This window comes from Dendrobates tinctorius, unplaced genomic scaffold, assembly GCF_039654945.1.
Source record: "Dendrobates tinctorius isolate UK_male_01 unplaced genomic scaffold, ASM3965494v1 ptg000099l, whole genome shotgun sequence".
In the NCBI taxonomy this organism is placed as follows: domain Eukaryota; kingdom Metazoa; phylum Chordata; class Amphibia; order Anura; family Dendrobatidae; genus Dendrobates; species Dendrobates tinctorius.
The window spans coordinates 9,761,511-9,784,219 of NW_027361767.1; the positions used below are offsets into that span (position 1 = coordinate 9,761,511).

At 40.0% G+C, this 22,709-nt stretch overlaps 13 non-coding genes across 13 annotated transcripts; all 13 read left to right on the plus strand.

Annotated features, from left to right (window-relative positions):
• The first annotated feature begins 1,104 nt into the window (after positions 1-1,104).
• TRNAK-UUU (transfer RNA lysine (anticodon UUU)) lies at positions 1,105-1,177 on the plus strand. Its single transcript has one exon. It is a non-coding gene; the product is annotated as a tRNA-Lys (tRNA).
• A 1,237-nt stretch (positions 1,178-2,414) lies between these two features.
• On the plus strand, positions 2,415-2,487 carry TRNAK-UUU (transfer RNA lysine (anticodon UUU)). The gene has a single exon. It is a non-coding gene; the product is annotated as a tRNA-Lys (tRNA).
• A 1,237-nt stretch (positions 2,488-3,724) lies between these two features.
• TRNAK-UUU (transfer RNA lysine (anticodon UUU)) lies at positions 3,725-3,797 on the plus strand. Its single transcript has one exon. It is a non-coding gene; the product is annotated as a tRNA-Lys (tRNA).
• Positions 3,798-5,034: 1,237 nt separating this feature from the next.
• TRNAK-UUU (transfer RNA lysine (anticodon UUU)) lies at positions 5,035-5,107 on the plus strand. The gene has a single exon. It is a non-coding gene; the product is annotated as a tRNA-Lys (tRNA).
• A 2,788-nt stretch (positions 5,108-7,895) lies between these two features.
• TRNAK-UUU (transfer RNA lysine (anticodon UUU)) lies at positions 7,896-7,968 on the plus strand. The gene has a single exon. It is a non-coding gene; the product is annotated as a tRNA-Lys (tRNA).
• Positions 7,969-9,205: 1,237 nt separating this feature from the next.
• TRNAK-UUU (transfer RNA lysine (anticodon UUU)) lies at positions 9,206-9,278 on the plus strand. Its single transcript has one exon. It is a non-coding gene; the product is annotated as a tRNA-Lys (tRNA).
• A 1,237-nt stretch (positions 9,279-10,515) lies between these two features.
• TRNAK-UUU (transfer RNA lysine (anticodon UUU)) lies at positions 10,516-10,588 on the plus strand. The gene has a single exon. It is a non-coding gene; the product is annotated as a tRNA-Lys (tRNA).
• Positions 10,589-11,825: 1,237 nt separating this feature from the next.
• On the plus strand, positions 11,826-11,898 carry TRNAK-UUU (transfer RNA lysine (anticodon UUU)). The gene has a single exon. It is a non-coding gene; the product is annotated as a tRNA-Lys (tRNA).
• Positions 11,899-14,686: 2,788 nt separating this feature from the next.
• TRNAK-UUU (transfer RNA lysine (anticodon UUU)) lies at positions 14,687-14,759 on the plus strand. Its single transcript has one exon. It is a non-coding gene; the product is annotated as a tRNA-Lys (tRNA).
• Positions 14,760-15,996: 1,237 nt separating this feature from the next.
• On the plus strand, positions 15,997-16,069 carry TRNAK-UUU (transfer RNA lysine (anticodon UUU)). Its single transcript has one exon. It is a non-coding gene; the product is annotated as a tRNA-Lys (tRNA).
• A 1,237-nt stretch (positions 16,070-17,306) lies between these two features.
• TRNAK-UUU (transfer RNA lysine (anticodon UUU)) lies at positions 17,307-17,379 on the plus strand. The gene has a single exon. It is a non-coding gene; the product is annotated as a tRNA-Lys (tRNA).
• Positions 17,380-18,616: 1,237 nt separating this feature from the next.
• On the plus strand, positions 18,617-18,689 carry TRNAK-UUU (transfer RNA lysine (anticodon UUU)). The gene has a single exon. It is a non-coding gene; the product is annotated as a tRNA-Lys (tRNA).
• A 1,237-nt stretch (positions 18,690-19,926) lies between these two features.
• On the plus strand, positions 19,927-19,999 carry TRNAK-UUU (transfer RNA lysine (anticodon UUU)). Its single transcript has one exon. It is a non-coding gene; the product is annotated as a tRNA-Lys (tRNA).
• The last annotated feature ends 2,710 nt before the right edge of the window (positions 20,000-22,709 follow it).

Below are 22,709 nucleotides of genomic sequence, written 5' to 3' on the forward strand. Positions count from 1 at the left end.
AAGGGCAACAACTACAATTCTCTGCATCTGGAGGAGAGAAGGTTTTTCCACCAACATAGAAAAGGATTCTTTACTGGTAGGGCAGGGAGAATCTGGAATTCCTTGTGGGGATGGCGAACTCAGTCAAGGGGTTCAAGAGAGGCCCGGATGTCTTCCTGGAGCGTAACAATATTGTATCTTGCAGTTATTAGGTTCTTTAGAAGGACGTAGATCTGGGGATTTCTTCTGACGGAATATAGGCTGAACTGGACGGACAAATGTCTTTTTTCGGCCTTGCTAACTACAGCTCTGGCAAAAATTAAGAGACCACTGCAAAATCTTCAGTTTGTCTTAATTTTCTCTTTATAGGTATATTTTTGAGTAAAATGTAAATTGCTCTTATATTCTATAAACTACTGACAACATGTCTTCGAATTTCCAAGCACTAAATTTTGTACTTATTTTCAGAAAATGAAAAATGGTCAAAATAGCAAAAAAAATGCAGTGCTTGCAGACCTCAAATAATGCTACGAAAACAAGTTCATAATTATTTAGAAACAACAATACTAATGTTTTATCTCAGGAAGAGTTCAGAAATCAATATTTTGTGGAATAACCATGATTTTTAATCACAGCTTTCATGTGTCTTGGCATGCTTTCCACCAGTCTTTCACACTGCTTTTGGGTGACATTATGCCACTCCTGGTACAAAAATTTAAGCAGTTCTTCTTTGTTTGATGGCTTGTGACTATCCATCTTCCTCACATTCAAGAGGTTTTCAATGGGGTTCAGGTTTGGAGATTGGGCTGGCCATGACAGCGATTTGAGCTAGTGTTCCTTCATCCACACGTTGGTTTACCTAGCCGTGTGGCATGGTGCATTGTTCTGCTGGAAAAGCCAGTCCTCAGAGTTGGGGAACGTTGCCTGAGCAGAAGGAATCAACTATTTTTCCAGGATAACCTTGTATGTGGCTTGATTCACATGTCCTTCGCAAAGATTAACCTGCCCAATTCAAGCCTGGAAATTATGATTTTTGTGGAACTAGAGCAAGTCCAAAAAGGGGCAACAAAATTTAGTAACGGGATGGAAGAATTACAGTACCCAGCGAGATTATCAATGTAGAGAGCCCGGATAGCTCAGTCGGTACAGCATCAGACTTTTAATCTGAGGGTCTAGGGTTCAAGTCCCTGTTTGGGCGTAAGCTTTTAATAAATGGTAATGTTATGTAAAATAGGTGAGGTCATCATGGGGGTGCAATGTGGGTGTAACTTGTATGCTGATAAAAGGTCTATAGAAATTATGATCTGTGTGGAACTAGAGCGAGTACAAAGAAGGGCAACAACTACAATTCTCTGCATCTGGAGGAGAGAAGGTTTTTCCACCAACATAGAAAAGGATTCTTTACTGGTAGGGCAGGGAGAATCTGCAATTCCTTGTGGGGATGGCGAACTCAGTCAAGGGGTTCAAGAGAGGCCCGGATGTCTTCCTGGAGCGTAACAATATTGTATCTTGCAGTTATTAGGTTCTTTAGAAGGACGTAGATCTGGGGATTTCTTCTGACGGAATATAGGCTGAACTGGACGGACAAATGTCTTTTTTCGGCCTTGCTAACTACAGCTCTGGCAAAAATTAAGAGACCACTGCAAAATCTTCAGTTTGTCTTAATTTTCTCTTTATAGGTATATTTTTGAGTAAAATGTAAATTGCTCTTATATTCTATAAACTACTGACAACATGTCTTCGAATTTCCAAGCACTAAATTTTGTACTTATTTTCAGAAAATGAAAAATGGTCAAAATAGCAAAAAAAATGCAGTGCTTGCAGACCTCAAATAATGCTACGAAAACAAGTTCATAATTATTTAGAAACAACAATACTAATGTTTTATCTCAGGAAGAGTTCAGAAATCAATATTTTGTGGAATAACCATGATTTTTAATCACAGCTTTCATGTGTCTTGGCATGCTTTCCACCAGTCTTTCACACTGCTTTTGGGTGACATTATGCCACTCCTGGTACAAAAATTTAAGCAGTTCTTCTTTGTTTGATGGCTTGTGACTATCCATCTTCCTCACATTCAAGAGGTTTTCAATGGGGTTCAGGTTTGGAGATTGGGCTGGCCATGACAGCGATTTGAGCTAGTGTTCCTTCATCCACACGTTGGTTTACCTAGCCGTGTGGCATGGTGCATTGTTCTGCTGGAAAAGCCAGTCCTCAGAGTTGGGGAACGTTGCCTGAGCAGAAGGAATCAACTATTTTTCCAGGATAACCTTGTATGTGGCTTGATTCACATGTCCTTCGCAAAGATTAACCTGCCCAATTCAAGCCTGGAAATTATGATTTTTGTGGAACTAGAGCAAGTCCAAAAAGGGGCAACAAAATTTAGTAACGGGATGGAAGAATTACAGTACCCAGCGAGATTATCAATGTAGAGAGCCCGGATAGCTCAGTCGGTACAGCATCAGACTTTTAATCTGAGGGTCTAGGGTTCAAGTCCCTGTTTGGGCGTAAGCTTTTAATAAATGGTAATGTTATGTAAAATAGGTGAGGTCATCATGGGGGTGCAATGTGGGTGTAACTTGTATGCTGATAAAAGGTCTATAGAAATTATGATCTGTGTGGAACTAGAGCGAGTACAAAGAAGGGCAACAACTACAATTCTCTGCATCTGGAGGAGAGAAGGTTTTTCCACCAACATAGAAAAGGATTCTTTACTGGTAGGGCAGGGAGAATCTGCAATTCCTTGTGGGGATGGCGAACTCAGTCAAGGGGTTCAAGAGAGGCCCGGATGTCTTCCTGGAGCGTAACAATATTGTATCTTGCAGTTATTAGGTTCTTTAGAAGGACGTAGATCTGGGGATTTCTTCTGACGGAATATAGGCTGAACTGGACGGACAAATGTCTTTTTTCGGCCTTGCTAACTACAGCTCTGGCAAAAATTAAGAGACCACTGCAAAATCTTCAGTTTGTCTTAATTTTCTCTTTATAGGTATATTTTTGAGTAAAATGTAAATTGCTCTTATATTCTATAAACTACTGACAACATGTCTTCGAATTTCCAAGCACTAAATTTTGTACTTATTTTCAGAAAATGAAAAATGGTCAAAATAGCAAAAAAAATGCAGTGCTTGCAGACCTCAAATAATGCTACGAAAACAAGTTCATAATTATTTAGAAACAACAATACTAATGTTTTATCTCAGGAAGAGTTCAGAAATCAATATTTTGTGGAATAACCATGATTTTTAATCACAGCTTTCATGTGTCTTGGCATGCTTTCCACCAGTCTTTCACACTGCTTTTGGGTGACATTATGCCACTCCTGGTACAAAAATTTAAGCAGTTCTTCTTTGTTTGATGGCTTGTGACTATCCATCTTCCTCACATTCAAGAGGTTTTCAATGGGGTTCAGGTTTGGAGATTGGGCTGGCCATGACAGCGATTTGAGCTAGTGTTCCTTCATCCACACGTTGGTTTACCTAGCCGTGTGGCATGGTGCATTGTTCTGCTGGAAAAGCCAGTCCTCAGAGTTGGGGAACGTTGCCTGAGCAGAAGGAATCAACTATTTTTCCAGGATAACCTTGTATGTGGCTTGATTCACATGTCCTTCGCAAAGATTAACCTGCCCAATTCAAGCCTGGAAATTATGATTTTTGTGGAACTAGAGCAAGTCCAAAAAGGGGCAACAAAATTTAGTAACGGGATGGAAGAATTACAGTACCCAGCGAGATTATCAATGTAGAGAGCCCGGATAGCTCAGTCGGTACAGCATCAGACTTTTAATCTGAGGGTCTAGGGTTCAAGTCCCTGTTTGGGCGTAAGCTTTTAATAAATGGTAATGTTATGTAAAATAGGTGAGGTCATCATGGGGGTGCAATGTGGGTGTAACTTGTATGCTGATAAAAGGTCTATAGAAATTATGATTTGTGTGGAACTAGAGCGAGTACAAAGAAGGGCAACAACTACAATTCTCTGCATCTGGAGGAGAGAAGGTTTTTCCACCAACATAGAAAAGGATTCTTTACTGGTAGGGCAGGGAGAATCTGGAATTCCTTGTGGGGATGGCGAACTCAGTCAAGGGGTTCAAGAGAGGCCCGGATGTCTTCCTGGAGCGTAACAATATTGTATCTTGCAGTTATTAGGTTCTTTTGAAGGACGTAGATCTGGGGATTTCTTCTGACGGAATATAGGCTGAACTGGACGGACAAATGTCTTTTTTCGGCCTTGCTAACTACAGCTCTGGCAAAAATTAAGAGACCACTGCAAAATCTTCAGTTTGTCTTAATTTTCTCTTTATAGGTATATTTTTGAGTAAAATGTAAATTGCTCTTATATTCTATAAACTACTGACAACATGTCTTCGAATTTCCAAGCACTAAATTTTGTACTTATTTTCAGAAAATGAAAAATGGTCAAAATAGCAAAAAAAATGCAGTGCTTGCAGACCTCAAATAATGCTACGAAAACAAGTTCATAATTATTTAGAAACAACAATACTAATGTTTTATCTCAGGAAGAGTTCAGAAATCAATATTTTGTGGAATAACCATGATTTTTAATCACAGCTTTCATGTGTCTTGGCATGCTTTCCACCAGTCTTTCACACTGCTTTTGGGTGACATTATGCCACTCCTGGTACAAAAATTTAAGCAGTTCTTCTTTGTTTGATGGCTTGTGACTATCCATCTTCCTCACATTCAAGAGGTTTTCAATGGGGTTCAGGTTTGGAGATTGGGCTGGCCATGACAGCGATTTGAGCTAGTGTTCCTTCATCCACACGTTGGTTTACCTAGCCGTGTGGCATGGTGCATTGTTCTGCTGGAAAAGCCAGTCCTCAGAGTTGGGGAACGTTTCCTGAGCAGAAGGAATCAACTATTTTTCCAGGATAACCTTGTATGTGGCTTGATTCACATGTCCTTCGCAAAGATTAACCTGCCCAATTCAAGCCTGGAGATTATGATTTTTGTGGAACTAGAGCAAGTCCAAAAAGGGGCAACAAAATTTAGTAACGGGATGGAAGAATTACAGTACCCAGCGAGATTATCAATGTAGAGAGCCCGGATAGCTCAGTCGGTAAAGCATCAGAATTTTAATCTGAGGGTCCAGGGTTCAAGTCCCTGTTCATGTAATGTTAATGTTATGTAAAATAGGTGAGGTCATCATGGGGGTGCAATGTGGGTGTAACTTGTATGCTGATAAAAGGTCTAAAGAAATTATCATCTGTGTGGAACTAGAGCGAGTACAAAGAAGGGCAACAACTACAATACCCAGAGAGATTAGCAAAAAAGTATTATTTAGTCTAGAAACTGAGGGGTGATCTCATAACCATGTATAAGTATATATCTCTCCAAGGATCTGTTTATACCAAGGAAGGTGACGGTCACAAGGGGGCATTCTCTGCATCTGGAGGAGAGAAGGTTTTTCCACCAACATAGAAAAGGATTCTTTACTGGTAGGGCAGGGAGAATCTGGAATTCCTTGTCTGAGGAAGTGGGGATGGCGAACTCAGTCAAGGGGTTCAAGAGAGGCCCGGATGTCTTCGTGGAGCGTAACAATATTGTATCTTGCAGTTATTAGGTTCTTTAGAAGGACGTAGATCTGGGGATTTCTTCTGATGGAATATAGGCTGAACTGGACGGACAAATGTCTTTTTTCAGCCTTGCTAACTACAGCTCTGGCAAAAATTAAGAGACCACTGCAAAATCTTCAGTTTGTCTTAATTTTCTCTTTATAGGTATATTTTTGAGTAAAATGTAAATTGCTCTTATATTCTATAAACTACTGACAACATGTCTTCGAATTTCCAAGCACTAAATTTTGTACTTATTTTCAGAAAATGAAAAATGGTCAAAATAGCAAAAAAAATGCAGTGCTTGCAGACCTCAAATAATGCTACGAAAACAAGTTCATAATTATTTAGAAACAACAATACTAATGTTTTATCTCAGGAAGAGTTCAGAAATCAATATTTTGTGGAATAACCATGATTTTTAATCACAGCTTTCATGTGTCTTGGCATGCTTTCCACCAGTCTTTCACACTGCTTTTGGGTGACATTATGCCACTCCTGGTACAAAAATTTAAGCAGTTCTTCTTTGTTTGATGGCTTGTGACTATCCATCTTCCTCACATTCAAGAGGTTTTCAATGGGGTTCAGGTTTGGAGATTGGGCTGGCCATGACAGCGATTTGAGCTAGTGTTCCTTCATCCACACGTTGGTTTACCTAGCCGTGTGGCATGGTGCATTGTTCTGCTGGAAAAGCCAGTCCTCAGAGTTGGGGAACGTTGCCTGAGCAGAAGGAATCAACTATTTTTCCAGGATAACCTTGTATGTGGCTTGATTCACATGTTCTTCGCAAAGATTAACCTGCCCAATTCAAGCCTGGAAATTATGATTTTTGTGGAACTAGAGCAAGTCCAAAAAGGGGCAACAAAATTTAGTAACGGGATGGAACAATCACGGTACCCAGCGATATTATCAGTCGGTAGAGCATCAGACTTTTAATCTGAGGGTCCAGGGTTCAAGTCCCTGTTCGGGCGTAAGCTTTTAATAAATGGTAATGTTATGTAAAATAGGTGAGGTCATCATGGGGGTGCAATGTGGGTGTAACTTGTATGCTGATAAAAGGTCTATAGAAATTATGATCTGTGTGGAACTAGAGCGAGTACAAAGAAGGGCAACAACTACAATACCCAGAGAGATTAGCAAAAAAGTATTATTTAGTCTAGAAACTGAGGGGTGATCTCATAACCATGTATAAGTATATATCTCTCCGAGGATCTGTTTATACCAAGGAAGGTGACGGTCACAAGGGGGCATTCTCTGCATCTGGAGGAGAGAAGGTTTTTCCACCAACATAGAAAAGGATTCTTTACTGGTAGGGCAGGGAGAATCTGGAATTCCTTGTCTGAGGAGGTGGGGATGGCGAACTCAGTCAAGGGGTTCAAGAGAGGCCCGGATGTCTTCCTGGAGCGTAACAATATTGTATCTTGCAGTTATTAGGTTCTTTAGAAGGACGTAGATCTGGGGATTTCTTCTGACGGAATATAGGCTGAACTGGACGGACAAATGTCTTTTTTCGGCCTTGCTAACTACAGCTCTGGCAAAAATTAAGAGACCACTGCAAAATCTTCAGTTTGTCTTAATTTTCTCTTTATAGGTATATTTTTGAGTAAAATGTAAATTGCTCTTATATTCTATAAACTACTGACAACATGTCTTCGAATTTCCAAGCACTAAATTTTGTACTTATTTTCAGAAAATGAAAAATGGTCAAAATAGCAAAAAAAATGCAGTGCTTGCAGACCTCAAATAATGCTACGAAAACAAGTTCATAATTATTTAGAAACAACAATACTAATGTTTTATCTCAGGAAGAGTTCAGAAATCAATATTTTGTGGAATAACCATGATTTTTAATCACAGCTTTCATGTGTCTTGGCATGCTTTCCACCAGTCTTTCACACTGCTTTTGGGTGACATTATGCCACTCCTGGTACAAAAATTTAAGCAGTTCTTCTTTGTTTGATGGCTTGTGACTATCCATCTTCCTCACATTCAAGAGGTTTTCAATGGGGTTCAGGTTTGGAGATTGGGCTGGCCATGACAGCGATTTGAGCTAGTGTTCCTTCATCCACACGTTGGTTTACCTAGCCGTGTGGCATGGTGCATTGTTCTGCTGGAAAAGCCAGTCCTCAGAGTTGGGGAACGTTGCCTGAGCAGAAGGAATCAACTATTTTTCCAGGATAACCTTGTATGTGGCTTGATTCACATGTCCTTCGCAAAGATTAACCTGCCCAATTCAAGCCTGGAAATTATGATTTTTGTGGAACTAGAGCAAGTCCAAAAAGGGGCAACAAAATTTAGTAACGGGATGGAAGAATTACAGTACCCAGCGAGATTATCAATGTAGAGAGCCCGGATAGCTCAGTCGGTACAGCATCAGACTTTTAATCTGAGGGTCTAGGGTTCAAGTCCCTGTTTGGGCGTAAGCTTTTAATAAATGGTAATGTTATGTAAAATAGGTGAGGTCATCATGGGGGTGCAATGTGGGTGTAACTTGTATGCTGATAAAAGGTCTATAGAAATTATGATCTGTGTGGAACTAGAGCGAGTACAAAGAAGGGCAACAACTACAATTCTCTGCATCTGGAGGAGAGAAGGTTTTTCCACCAACATAGAAAAGGATTCTTTACTGGTAGGGCAGGGAGAATCTGCAATTCCTTGTGGGGATGGCGAACTCAGTCAAGGGGTTCAAGAGAGGCCCGGATGTCTTCCTGGAGCGTAACAATATTGTATCTTGCAGTTATTAGGTTCTTTAGAAGGACGTAGATCTGGGGATTTCTTCTGACGGAATATAGGCTGAACTGGACGGACAAATGTCTTTTTTCGGCCTTGCTAACTACAGCTCTGGCAAAAATTAAGAGACCACTGCAAAATCTTCAGTTTGTCTTAATTTTCTCTTTATAGGTATATTTTTGAGTAAAATGTAAATTGCTCTTATATTCTATAAACTACTGACAACATGTCTTCGAATTTCCAAGCACTAAATTTTGTACTTATTTTCAGAAAATGAAAAATGGTCAAAATAGCAAAAAAAATGCAGTGCTTGCAGACCTCAAATAATGCTACGAAAACAAGTTCATAATTATTTAGAAACAACAATACTAATGTTTTATCTCAGGAAGAGTTCAGAAATCAATATTTTGTGGAATAACCATGATTTTTAATCACAGCTTTCATGTGTCTTGGCATGCTTTCCACCAGTCTTTCACACTGCTTTTGGGTGACATTATGCCACTCCTGGTACAAAAATTTAAGCAGTTCTTCTTTGTTTGATGGCTTGTGACTATCCATCTTCCTCACATTCAAGAGGTTTTCAATGGGGTTCAGGTTTGGAGATTGGGCTGGCCATGACAGCGATTTGAGCTAGTGTTCCTTCATCCACACGTTGGTTTACCTAGCCGTGTGGCATGGTGCATTGTTCTGCTGGAAAAGCCAGTCCTCAGAGTTGGGGAACGTTGCCTGAGCAGAAGGAATCAACTATTTTTCCAGGATAACCTTGTATGTGGCTTGATTCACATGTCCTTCGCAAAGATTAACCTGCCCAATTCAAGCCTGGAAATTATGATTTTTGTGGAACTAGAGCAAGTCCAAAAAGGGGCAACAAAATTTAGTAACGGGATGGAAGAATTACAGTACCCAGCGAGATTATCAATGTAGAGAGCCCGGATAGCTCAGTCGGTACAGCATCAGACTTTTAATCTGAGGGTCTAGGGTTCAAGTCCCTGTTTGGGCGTAAGCTTTTAATAAATGGTAATGTTATGTAAAATAGGTGAGGTCATCATGGGGGTGCAATGTGGGTGTAACTTGTATGCTGATAAAAGGTCTATAGAAATTATGATCTGTGTGGAACTAGAGCGAGTACAAAGAAGGGCAACAACTACAATTCTCTGCATCTGGAGGAGAGAAGGTTTTTCCACCAACATAGAAAAGGATTCTTTACTGGTAGGGCAGGGAGAATCTGCAATTCCTTGTGGGGATGGCGAACTCAGTCAAGGGGTTCAAGAGAGGCCCGGATGTCTTCCTGGAGCGTAACAATATTGTATCTTGCAGTTATTAGGTTCTTTAGAAGGACGTAGATCTGGGGATTTCTTCTGACGGAATATAGGCTGAACTGGACGGACAAATGTCTTTTTTCGGCCTTGCTAACTACAGCTCTGGCAAAAATTAAGAGACCACTGCAAAATCTTCAGTTTGTCTTAATTTTCTCTTTATAGGTATATTTTTGAGTAAAATGTAAATTGCTCTTATATTCTATAAACTACTGACAACATGTCTTCGAATTTCCAAGCACTAAATTTTGTACTTATTTTCAGAAAATGAAAAATGGTCAAAATAGCAAAAAAAATGCAGTGCTTGCAGACCTCAAATAATGCTACGAAAACAAGTTCATAATTATTTAGAAACAACAATACTAATGTTTTATCTCAGGAAGAGTTCAGAAATCAATATTTTGTGGAATAACCATGATTTTTAATCACAGCTTTCATGTGTCTTGGCATGCTTTCCACCAGTCTTTCACACTGCTTTTGGGTGACATTATGCCACTCCTGGTACAAAAATTTAAGCAGTTCTTCTTTGTTTGATGGCTTGTGACTATCCATCTTCCTCACATTCAAGAGGTTTTCAATGGGGTTCAGGTTTGGAGATTGGGCTGGCCATGACAGCGATTTGAGCTAGTGTTCCTTCATCCACACGTTGGTTTACCTAGCCGTGTGGCATGGTGCATTGTTCTGCTGGAAAAGCCAGTCCTCAGAGTTGGGGAACGTTGCCTGAGCAGAAGGAATCAACTATTTTTCCAGGATAACCTTGTATGTGGCTTGATTCACATGTCCTTCGCAAAGATTAACCTGCCCAATTCAAGCCTGGAAATTATGATTTTTGTGGAACTAGAGCAAGTCCAAAAAGGGGCAACAAAATTTAGTAACGGGATGGAAGAATTACAGTACCCAGCGAGATTATCAATGTAGAGAGCCCGGATAGCTCAGTCGGTACAGCATCAGACTTTTAATCTGAGGGTCTAGGGTTCAAGTCCCTGTTTGGGCGTAAGCTTTTAATAAATGGTAATGTTATGTAAAATAGGTGAGGTCATCATGGGGGTGCAATGTGGGTGTAACTTGTATGCTGATAAAAGGTCTATAGAAATTATGATTTGTGTGGAACTAGAGCGAGTACAAAGAAGGGCAACAACTACAATTCTCTGCATCTGGAGGAGAGAAGGTTTTTCCACCAACATAGAAAAGGATTCTTTACTGGTAGGGCAGGGAGAATCTGGAATTCCTTGTGGGGATGGCGAACTCAGTCAAGGGGTTCAAGAGAGGCCCGGATGTCTTCCTGGAGCGTAACAATATTGTATCTTGCAGTTATTAGGTTCTTTTGAAGGACGTAGATCTGGGGATTTCTTCTGACGGAATATAGGCTGAACTGGACGGACAAATGTCTTTTTTCGGCCTTGCTAACTACAGCTCTGGCAAAAATTAAGAGACCACTGCAAAATCTTCAGTTTGTCTTAATTTTCTCTTTATAGGTATATTTTTGAGTAAAATGTAAATTGCTCTTATATTCTATAAACTACTGACAACATGTCTTCGAATTTCCAAGCACTAAATTTTGTACTTATTTTCAGAAAATGAAAAATGGTCAAAATAGCAAAAAAAATGCAGTGCTTGCAGACCTCAAATAATGCTACGAAAACAAGTTCATAATTATTTAGAAACAACAATACTAATGTTTTATCTCAGGAAGAGTTCAGAAATCAATATTTTGTGGAATAACCATGATTTTTAATCACAGCTTTCATGTGTCTTGGCATGCTTTCCACCAGTCTTTCACACTGCTTTTGGGTGACATTATGCCACTCCTGGTACAAAAATTTAAGCAGTTCTTCTTTGTTTGATGGCTTGTGACTATCCATCTTCCTCACATTCAAGAGGTTTTCAATGGGGTTCAGGTTTGGAGATTGGGCTGGCCATGACAGCGATTTGAGCTAGTGTTCCTTCATCCACACGTTGGTTTACCTAGCCGTGTGGCATGGTGCATTGTTCTGCTGGAAAAGCCAGTCCTCAGAGTTGGGGAACGTTTCCTGAGCAGAAGGAATCAACTATTTTTCCAGGATAACCTTGTATGTGGCTTGATTCACATGTCCTTCGCAAAGATTAACCTGCCCAATTCAAGCCTGGAGATTATGATTTTTGTGGAACTAGAGCAAGTCCAAAAAGGGGCAACAAAATTTAGTAACGGGATGGAAGAATTACAGTACCCAGCGAGATTATCAATGTAGAGAGCCCGGATAGCTCAGTCGGTAAAGCATCAGAATTTTAATCTGAGGGTCCAGGGTTCAAGTCCCTGTTCATGTAATGTTAATGTTATGTAAAATAGGTGAGGTCATCATGGGGGTGCAATGTGGGTGTAACTTGTATGCTGATAAAAGGTCTAAAGAAATTATCATCTGTGTGGAACTAGAGCGAGTACAAAGAAGGGCAACAACTACAATACCCAGAGAGATTAGCAAAAAAGTATTATTTAGTCTAGAAACTGAGGGGTGATCTCATAACCATGTATAAGTATATATCTCTCCAAGGATCTGTTTATACCAAGGAAGGTGACGGTCACAAGGGGGCATTCTCTGCATCTGGAGGAGAGAAGGTTTTTCCACCAACATAGAAAAGGATTCTTTACTGGTAGGGCAGGGAGAATCTGGAATTCCTTGTCTGAGGAAGTGGGGATGGCGAACTCAGTCAAGGGGTTCAAGAGAGGCCCGGATGTCTTCGTGGAGCGTAACAATATTGTATCTTGCAGTTATTAGGTTCTTTAGAAGGACGTAGATCTGGGGATTTCTTCTGATGGAATATAGGCTGAACTGGACGGACAAATGTCTTTTTTCAGCCTTGCTAACTACAGCTCTGGCAAAAATTAAGAGACCACTGCAAAATCTTCAGTTTGTCTTAATTTTCTCTTTATAGGTATATTTTTGAGTAAAATGTAAATTGCTCTTATATTCTATAAACTACTGACAACATGTCTTCGAATTTCCAAGCACTAAATTTTGTACTTATTTTCAGAAAATGAAAAATGGTCAAAATAGCAAAAAAAATGCAGTGCTTGCAGACCTCAAATAATGCTACGAAAACAAGTTCATAATTATTTAGAAACAACAATACTAATGTTTTATCTCAGGAAGAGTTCAGAAATCAATATTTTGTGGAATAACCATGATTTTTAATCACAGCTTTCATGTGTCTTGGCATGCTTTCCACCAGTCTTTCACACTGCTTTTGGGTGACATTATGCCACTCCTGGTACAAAAATTTAAGCAGTTCTTCTTTGTTTGATGGCTTGTGACTATCCATCTTCCTCACATTCAAGAGGTTTTCAATGGGGTTCAGGTTTGGAGATTGGGCTGGCCATGACAGCGATTTGAGCTAGTGTTCCTTCATCCACACGTTGGTTTACCTAGCCGTGTGGCATGGTGCATTGTTCTGCTGGAAAAGCCAGTCCTCAGAGTTGGGGAACGTTGCCTGAGCAGAAGGAATCAACTATTTTTCCAGGATAACCTTGTATGTGGCTTGATTCACATGTTCTTCGCAAAGATTAACCTGCCCAATTCAAGCCTGGAAATTATGATTTTTGTGGAACTAGAGCAAGTCCAAAAAGGGGCAACAAAATTTAGTAACGGGATGGAACAATCACGGTACCCAGCGATATTATCAGTCGGTAGAGCATCAGACTTTTAATCTGAGGGTCCAGGGTTCAAGTCCCTGTTCGGGCGTAAGCTTTTAATAAATGGTAATGTTATGTAAAATAGGTGAGGTCATCATGGGGGTGCAATGTGGGTGTAACTTGTATGCTGATAAAAGGTCTATAGAAATTATGATCTGTGTGGAACTAGAGCGAGTACAAAGAAGGGCAACAACTACAATACCCAGAGAGATTAGCAAAAAAGTATTATTTAGTCTAGAAACTGAGGGGTGATCTCATAACCATGTATAAGTATATATCTCTCCGAGGATCTGTTTATACCAAGGAAGGTGACGGTCACAAGGGGGCATTCTCTGCATCTGGAGGAGAGAAGGTTTTTCCACCAACATAGAAAAGGATTCTTTACTGGTAGGGCAGGGAGAATCTGGAATTCCTTGTCTGAGGAGGTGGGGATGGCGAACTCAGTCAAGGGGTTCAAGAGAGGCCCGGATGTCTTCCTGGAGCGTAACAATATTGTATCTTGCAGTTATTAGGTTCTTTAGAAGGACGTAGATCTGGGGATTTCTTCTGACGGAATATAGGCTGAACTGGACGGACAAATGTCTTTTTTCGGCCTTGCTAACTACAGCTCTGGCAAAAATTAAGAGACCACTGCAAAATCTTCAGTTTGTCTTAATTTTCTCTTTATAGGTATATTTTTGAGTAAAATGTAAATTGCTCTTATATTCTATAAACTACTGACAACATGTCTTCGAATTTCCAAGCACTAAATTTTGTACTTATTTTCAGAAAATGAAAAATGGTCAAAATAGCAAAAAAAATGCAGTGCTTGCAGACCTCAAATAATGCTACGAAAACAAGTTCATAATTATTTAGAAACAACAATACTAATGTTTTATCTCAGGAAGAGTTCAGAAATCAATATTTTGTGGAATAACCATGATTTTTAATCACAGCTTTCATGTGTCTTGGCATGCTTTCCACCAGTCTTTCACACTGCTTTTGGGTGACATTATGCCACTCCTGGTACAAAAATTTAAGCAGTTCTTCTTTGTTTGATGGCTTGTGACTATCCATCTTCCTCACATTCAAGAGGTTTTCAATGGGGTTCAGGTTTGGAGATTGGGCTGGCCATGACAGCGATTTGAGCTAGTGTTCCTTCATCCACACGTTGGTTTACCTAGCCGTGTGGCATGGTGCATTGTTCTGCTGGAAAAGCCAGTCCTCAGAGTTGGGGAACGTTGCCTGAGCAGAAGGAATCAACTATTTTTCCAGGATAACCTTGTATGTGGCTTGATTCACATGTCCTTCGCAAAGATTAACCTGCCCAATTCAAGCCTGGAAATTATGATTTTTGTGGAACTAGAGCAAGTCCAAAAAGGGGCAACAAAATTTAGTAACGGGATGGAAGAATTACAGTACCCAGCGAAATTATCAATGTAGAGATCCCGGATAGCTCAGTCGGTACAGCATCAGACTTTTAATCTGAGGGTCTAGGGTTCAAGTCCCTGTTTGGGTGTAAGCTTTTAATAAATGGTAATGTTATGTAAAATAGGTGAGGTCATCATGGGGGTGCAATGTGGGTGTAACTTGTATGCTGATAAAAGGTCTATAGAAATTATGATTTGTGTGGAACTAGAGCGAGTACAAAGAAGGGCAACAACTACAATTCTCTGCATCTGGAGGAGAGAAGGTTTTTCCACCAACATAGAAAAGGATTCTTTACTGGTAGGGCAGGGAGAATCTGGAATTCCTTGTGGGGATGGCGAACTCAGTCAAGGGGTTCAAGAGAGGCCCGGATGTCTTCCTGGAGCGTAACAATATTGTATCTTGCAGTTATTAGGTTCTTTAGAAGGACGTAGATCTGGGGATTTCTTCTGACGGAATATAGGCTGAACTGGATGGACAAATGTCTTTTTTCGGCCTTGCTAACTACAGCTCTGGCAAAAATTAAGAGACCACTGCAAAATCTTCAGTTTGTCTTAATTTTCTCTTTATAGGTATATTTTTGAGTAAAATGTAAATTGCTCTTATATTCTATAAACTACTGACAACATGTCTTCGAATTTCCAAGCACTAAATTTTGTACTTATTTTCAGAAAATGAAAAATGGTCAAAATAGCAAAAAAAATGCAGTGCTTGCAGACCTCAAATAATGCTACGAAAACAAGTTCATAATTATTTAGAAACAACAATACTAATGTTTTATCTCAGGAAGAGTTCAGAAATCAATATTTTGTGGAATAACCATGATTTTTAATCACAGCTTTCATGTGTCTTGGCATGCTTTCCACCAGTCTTTCACACTGCTTTTGGGTGACATTATGCCACTCCTGGTACAAAAATTTAAGCAGTTCTTCTTTGTTTGATGGCTTGTGACTATCCATCTTCCTCACATTCAAGAGGTTTTCAATGGGGTTCAGGTTTGGAGATTGGGCTGGCCATGACAGCGATTTGAGCTAGTGTTCCTTCATCCACACGTTGGTTTACCTAGCCGTGTGGCATGGTGCATTGTTCTGCTGGAAAAGCCAGTCCTCAGAGTTGGGGAACGTTGCCTGAGCAGAAGGAATCAACTATTTTTCCAGGATAACCTTGTATGTGGCTTGATTCACATGTCCTTCGCAAAGATTAACCTGCCCAATTCAAGCCTGGAAATTATGATTTTTGTGGAACTAGAGCAAGTCCAAAAAGGGGCAACAAAATTTAGTAACGGGATGGAAGAATTACAGTACCCAGCGAGATTATCAATGTAGAGATCCCGGATAGCTCAGTCGGTACAGCATCAGACTTTTAATCTGAGGGTCTAGGGTTCAAGTCCCTGTTTGGGCGTAAGCTTTTAATAAATGGTAATGTTATGTAAAATAGGTGAGGTCATCATGGGGGTGCAATGTGGGTGTAACTTGTATGCTGATAAAAGGTCTATAGAAATTATGATTTGTGTGGAACTAGAGCGAGTACAAAGAAGGGCAACAACTACAATTCTCTGCATCTGGAGGAGAGAAGGTTTTTCCACCAACATAGAAAAGGATTCTTTACTGGTAGGGCAGGGAGAATCTGGAATTCCTTGTGGGGATGGCGAACTCAGTCAAGGGGTTCAAGAGAGGCCCGGATGTCTTCCTGGAGCGTAACAATATTGTATCTTGCAGTTATTAGGTTCTTTAGAAGGACGTAGATCTGGGGATTTCTTCTGACGGAATATAGGCTGAACTGGACGGACAAATGTCTTTTTTCGGCCTTGCTAACTACAGCTCTGGCAAAAATTAAGAGACCACTGCAAAATCTTCAGTTTGTCTTAATTTTCTCTTTATAGGTATATTTTTGAGTAAAATGTAAATTGCTCTTATATTCTATAAACTACTGACAACATGTCTTCGAATTTCCAAGCACTAAATTTTGTACTTATTTTCAGAAAATGAAAAATGGTCAAAATAGCAAAAAAAATGCAGTGCTTGCAGACCTCAAATAATGCTACGAAAACAAGTTCATAATTATTTAGAAACAACAATACTAATGTTTTATCTCAGGAAGAGTTCAGAAATCAATATTTTGTGGAATAACCATGATTTTTAATCACAGCTTTCATGTGTCTTGGCATGCTTTCCACCAGTCTTTCACACTGCTTTTGGGTGACATTATGCCACTCCTGGTACAAAAATTTAAGCAGTTCTTCTTTGTTTGATGGCTTGTGACTATCCATCTTCCTCACATTCAAGAGGTTTTCAATGGGGTTCAGGTTTGGAGATTGGGCTGGCCATGACAGCGATTTGAGCTAGTGTTCCTTCATCCACACGTTGGTTTACCTAGCCGTGTGGCATGGTGCATTGTTCTGCTGGAAAAGCCAGTCCTCAGAGTTGGGGAACGTTGCCTGAGCAGAAGGAATCAACTATTTTTCCAGGATAACCTTGTATGTGGCTTGATTCACATGTCCTTCGCAAAGATTAACCTGCCCAATTCAAGCCTGGAAATTATGATTTTTGTGGAACTAGAGCAAGTCCAAAAAGGGGCAACAAAATTTAGTAACGGGATGGAAGAATTACAGTACCCAGCGAGATTATCAATGTAGAGATCCCGGATAGCTCAGTCGGTACAGCATCAGACTTTTAATCTGAGGGTCTAGGGTTCAAGTCCCTGTTTGGGCGTAAGCTTTTAATAAATGGTAATGTTATGTAAAATAGGTGAGGTCATCATGGGGGTGCAATGTGGGTGTAACTTGTATGCTGATAAAAGGTCTATAGAAATTATGATTTGTGTGGAACTAGAGCGACTACAAAGAAGGGCAACAACTACAATTCTCTGCATCTGGAGGAGAGAAGGTTTTTCCACCAACATAGAAAAGGATTCTTTACTGGTAGGGCAGGGAGAATCTGGAATTCCTTGTGGGGATGGCGAACTCAGTCAAGGGGTTCAAGAGAGGCCCGGATGTCTTCCTGGAGCGTAACAATATTGTATCTTGCAGTTATTAGGTTCTTTAGAAGGACGTAGATCTGGGGATTTCTTCTGACGGAATATAGGCTGAACTGGACGGACAAATGTCTTTTTTCGGCCTTGCTAACTACAGCTCTGGCAAAAATTAAGAGACCACTGCAAAATCTTCAGTTTGTCTTAATTTTCTCTTTATAGGTATATTTTTGAGTAAAATGTAAATTGCTCTTATATTCTATAAACTACTGACAACATGTCTTCGAATTTCCAAGCACTAAATTTTGTACTTATTTTCAGAAAATGAAAAATGGTCAAAATAGCAAAAAAAATGCAGTGCTTGCAGACCTCAAATAATGCTACGAAAACAAGTTCATAATTATTTAGAAACAACAATACTAATGTTTTATCTCAGGAAGAGTTCAGAAATCAATATTTTGTGGAATAACCATGATTTTTAATCACAGCTTTCATGTGTCTTGGCATGCTTTCCACCAGTCTTTCACACTGCTTTTGGGTGACATTATGCCACTCCTGGTACAAAAATTTAAGCAGTTCTTCTTTGTTTGATGGCTTGTGACTATCCATCTTCCTCACATTCAAGAGGTTTTCAATGGGGTTCAGGTTTGGAGATTGGGCTGGCCATGACAGCGATTTGAGCTAGTGTTCCTTCATCCACACGTTGGTTTACCTAGCCGTGTGGCATGGTGCATTGTTCTGCTGGAAAAGCCAGTCCTCAGAGTTGGGGAACGTTGCCTGAGCAGAAGGAATCAACTATTTTTCCAGGATAACCTTGTATGTGGCTTGATTCACATGTCCTTCGCAAAGATTAACCTGCCCAATTCAAGCCTGGAAATTATGATTTTTGTGGAACTAGAGCAAGTCCAAAAAGGGGCAACAAAATTTAGTAACGGGATGGAAGAATTACAGTACCCAGCGAGATTATCAATGTAGAGATCCCGGATAGCTCAGTCGGTACAGCATCAGACTTTTAATCTGAGGGTCTAGGGTTCAAGTCCCTGTTTGGGCGTAAGCTTTTAATAAATGGTAATGTTATGTAAAATAGGTGAGGTCATCATGGGGGTGCAATGTGGGTGTAACTTGTATGCTGATAAAAGGTCTATAGAAATTATGATTTGTGTGGAACTAGAGCGAGTACAAAGAAGGGCAACAACTACAATTCTCTGCATCTGGAGGAGAGAAGGTTTTTCCACCAACATAGAAAAGGATTCTTTACTGGTAGGGCAGGGAGAATCTGGAATTCCTTGTGGGGATGGCGAACTCAGTCAAGGGGTTCAAGAGAGGCCCGGATGTCTTCCTGGAGCGTAACAATATTGTATCTTGCAGTTATTAGGTTCTTTAGAAGGACGTAGATCTGGGGATTTCTTCTGACGGAATATAGGCTGAACTGGACGGACAAATGTCTTTTTTCGGCCTTGCTAACTACAGCTCTGGCAAAAATTAAGAGACCACTGCAAAATCTTCAGTTTGTCTTAATTTTCTCTTTATAGGTATATTTTTGAGTAAAATGTAAATTGCTCTTATATTCTATAAACTACTGACAACATGTCTTCGAATTTCCAAGCACTAAATTTTGTACTTATTTTCAGAAAATGAAAAATGGTCAAAATAGCAAAAAAAATGCAGTGCTTGCAGACCTCAAATAATGCTACGAAAACAAGTTCATAATTATTTAGAAACAACAATACTAATGTTTTATCTCAGGAAGAGTTCAGAAATCAATATTTTGTGGAATAACCATGATTTTTAATCACAGCTTTCATGTGTCTTGGCATGCTTTCCACCAGTCTTTCACACTGCTTTTGGGTGACATTATGCCACTCCTGGTACAAAAATTTAAGCAGTTCTTCTTTGTTTGATGGCTTGTGACTATCCATCTTCCTCACATTCAAGAGGTTTTCAATGGGGTTCAGGTTTGGAGATTGGGCTGGCCATGACAGCGATTTGAGCTAGTGTTCCTTCATCCACACGTTGGTTTACCTAGCCGTGTGGCATGGTGCATTGTTCTGCTGGAAAAGCCAGTCCTCAGAGTTGGGGAACGTTGCCTGAGCAGAAGGAATCAACTATTTTTCCAGGATAACCTTGTATGTGGCTTGATTCACATGTCCTTCGCAAAGATTAACCTGCCCAATTCAAGCCTGGAAATTATGATTTTTGTGGAACTAGAGCAAGTCCAAAAAGGGGCAACAAAATTTAGTAACGGGATGGAAGAATTACAGTACCCAGCGAGATTATCAATGTAGAGAGCCCGGATAGCTCAGTCGGTACAGCATCAGACTTTTAATCTGAGGGTCTAGGGTTCAAGTCCCTGTTTGGGCGTAAGCTTTTAATAAATGGTAATGTTATGTAAAATAGGTGAGGTCATCATGGGGGTGCAATGTGGGTGTAACTTGTATGCTGATAAAAGGTCTATAGAAATTATGATCTGTGTGGAACTAGAGCGAGTACAAAGAAGGGCAACAACTACAATTCTCTGCATCTGGAGGAGAGAAGGTTTTTCCACCAACATAGAAAAGGATTCTTTACTGGTAGGGCAGGGAGAATCTGGAATTCCTTGTGGGGATGGCGAACTCAGTCAAGGGGTTCAAGAGAGGCCCGGATGTCTTCCTGGAGCGTAACAATATTGTATCTTGCAGTTATTAGGTTCTTTAGAAGGACGTAGATCTGGGGATTTCTTCTGACGGAATATAGGCTGAACTGGACGGACAAATGTCTTTTTTCGGCCTTGCTAACTACAGCTCTGGCAAAAATTAAGAGACCACTGCAAAATCTTCAGTTTGTCTTAATTTTCTCTTTATAGGTATATTTTTGAGTAAAATGTAAATTGCTCTTATATTCTATAAACTACTGACAACATGTCTTCGAATTTCCAAGCACTAAATTTTGTACTTATTTTCAGAAAATGAAAAATGGTCAAAATAGCAAAAAAAATGCAGTGCTTGCAGACCTCAAATAATGCTACGAAAACAAGTTCATAATTATTTAGAAACAACAATACTAATGTTTTATCTCAGGAAGAGTTCAGAAATCAATATTTTGTGGAATAACCATGATTTTTAATCACAGCTTTCATGTGTCTTGGCATGCTTTCCACCAGTCTTTCACACTGCTTTTGGGTGACATTATGCCACTCCTGGTACAAAAATTTAAGCAGTTCTTCTTTGTTTGATGGCTTGTGACTATCCATCTTCCTCACATTCAAGAGGTTTTCAATGGGGTTCAGGTTTGGAGATTGGGCTGGCCATGACAGCGATTTGAGCTAGTGTTCCTTCATCCACACGTTGGTTTACCTAGCCGTGTGGCATGGTGCATTGTTCTGCTGGAAAAGCCAGTCCTCAGAGTTGGGGAACGTTGCCTGAGCAGAAGGAATCAACTATTTTTCCAGGATAACCTTGTATGTGGCTTGATTCACATGTCCTTCGCAAAGATTAACCTGCCGAATTCAAGCCTGGAAATTATGATTTTTGTGGAACTAGAGCAAGTCCAAAAAGGGGCAACAAAATTTAGTAACGGGATGGAAGAATTACAGTACCCAGCGAGATTATCAATGTAGAGAGCCCGGATAGCTCAGTCGGTAGAGCATCAGACTTTTAATCTGAGAAATTATGATCTGTGTGGAACTAGAGCGAGTACAAATAAGGGCAACAACTACAATACCCAGAGAGATTAGCAAAAAAGTATTATTTAGTCTAGAAACTGAGGGTTGATCTCATAACCATGTATAAGTATATATCTCTCCGAGGATCTGTTTATACCAAGGAAGGTGACGGTCACAAGGGGGCATTCTCTGCATCTGGAGGAGAGAAGGTTTTTCCACCAACATAGAAAAGGATTCTTTACTGGTAGGGCAGGGAGAATCTGGAATTCCTTGTCTGAGGAGGTGGGGATGGCGAACTCAGTCAAGGGGTTCAAGAGAGGCCCGGATGTCTTCCTGGAGCGTAACAATATTGTATCTTGCAGTTATTAGGTTCTTTAGAAGGACGTAGATCTGGGGATTTCTTCTGACGGAATATAGGCTGAACTGGACGGACAAATGTCTTTTTTCGGCCTTGCTAACTACAGCTCTGGCAAAAATTAAGAGACCACTGCAAAATCTTCAGTTTGTCTTAATTTTCTCTTTATAGGTATATTTTTGAGTAAAATGTAAATTGCTCTTATATTCTATAAACTACTGACAACATGTCTTCGAATTTCCAAGCACTAAATTTTGTACTTATTTTCAGAAAATGAAAAATGGTCAAAATAGCAAAAAAAATGCAGTGCTTGCAGACCTCAAATAATGCTACGAAAACAAGTTCATAATTATTTAGAAACAACAATACTAATGTTTTATCTCAGGAAGAGTTCAGAAATCAATATTTTGTGGAATAACCATGATTTTTAATCACAGCTTTCATGTGTCTTGGCATGCTTTCCACCAGTCTTTCACACTGCTTTTGGGTGACATTATGCCACTCCTGGTACAAAAATTTAAGCAGTTCTTCTTTGTTTGATGGCTTGTGACTATCCATCTTCCTCACATTCAAGAGGTTTTCAATGGGGTTCAGGTTTGGAGATTGGGCTGGCCATGACAGCGATTTGAGCTAGTGTTCCTTCATCCACACGTTGGTTTACCTAGCCGTGTGGCATGGTGCATTGTTCTGCTGGAAAAGCCAGTCCTCAGAGTTGGGGAACGTTGCCTCAGCAGAAGGAATCAACTATTTTTCCAGGATAACCTTGTATGTGGCTTGATTCACATGTCCTTCGCAAAGATTAACCTGCCCAATTCAAGCCTGGAAATTATGATTTTTGTGGAACTAGAGCAAGTCCAAAAAGGGGCAACAAAATTTAGTAACGGGATGGAACAATTACGGTACCCAGCGATATTATCAGTCGGTAGAGCATCAGACTTTTAATCTGAGGGTCCAGGGTTCAAGTCCCTGTTCGGGCGTAAGCTTTTAATAAATGGTAATGTTATGTAAAATAGGTGAGGTCATCATGGGGGTGCAATGTGGGTGTAACTTGTATGCTGATAAAAGGTCTAAAGAAA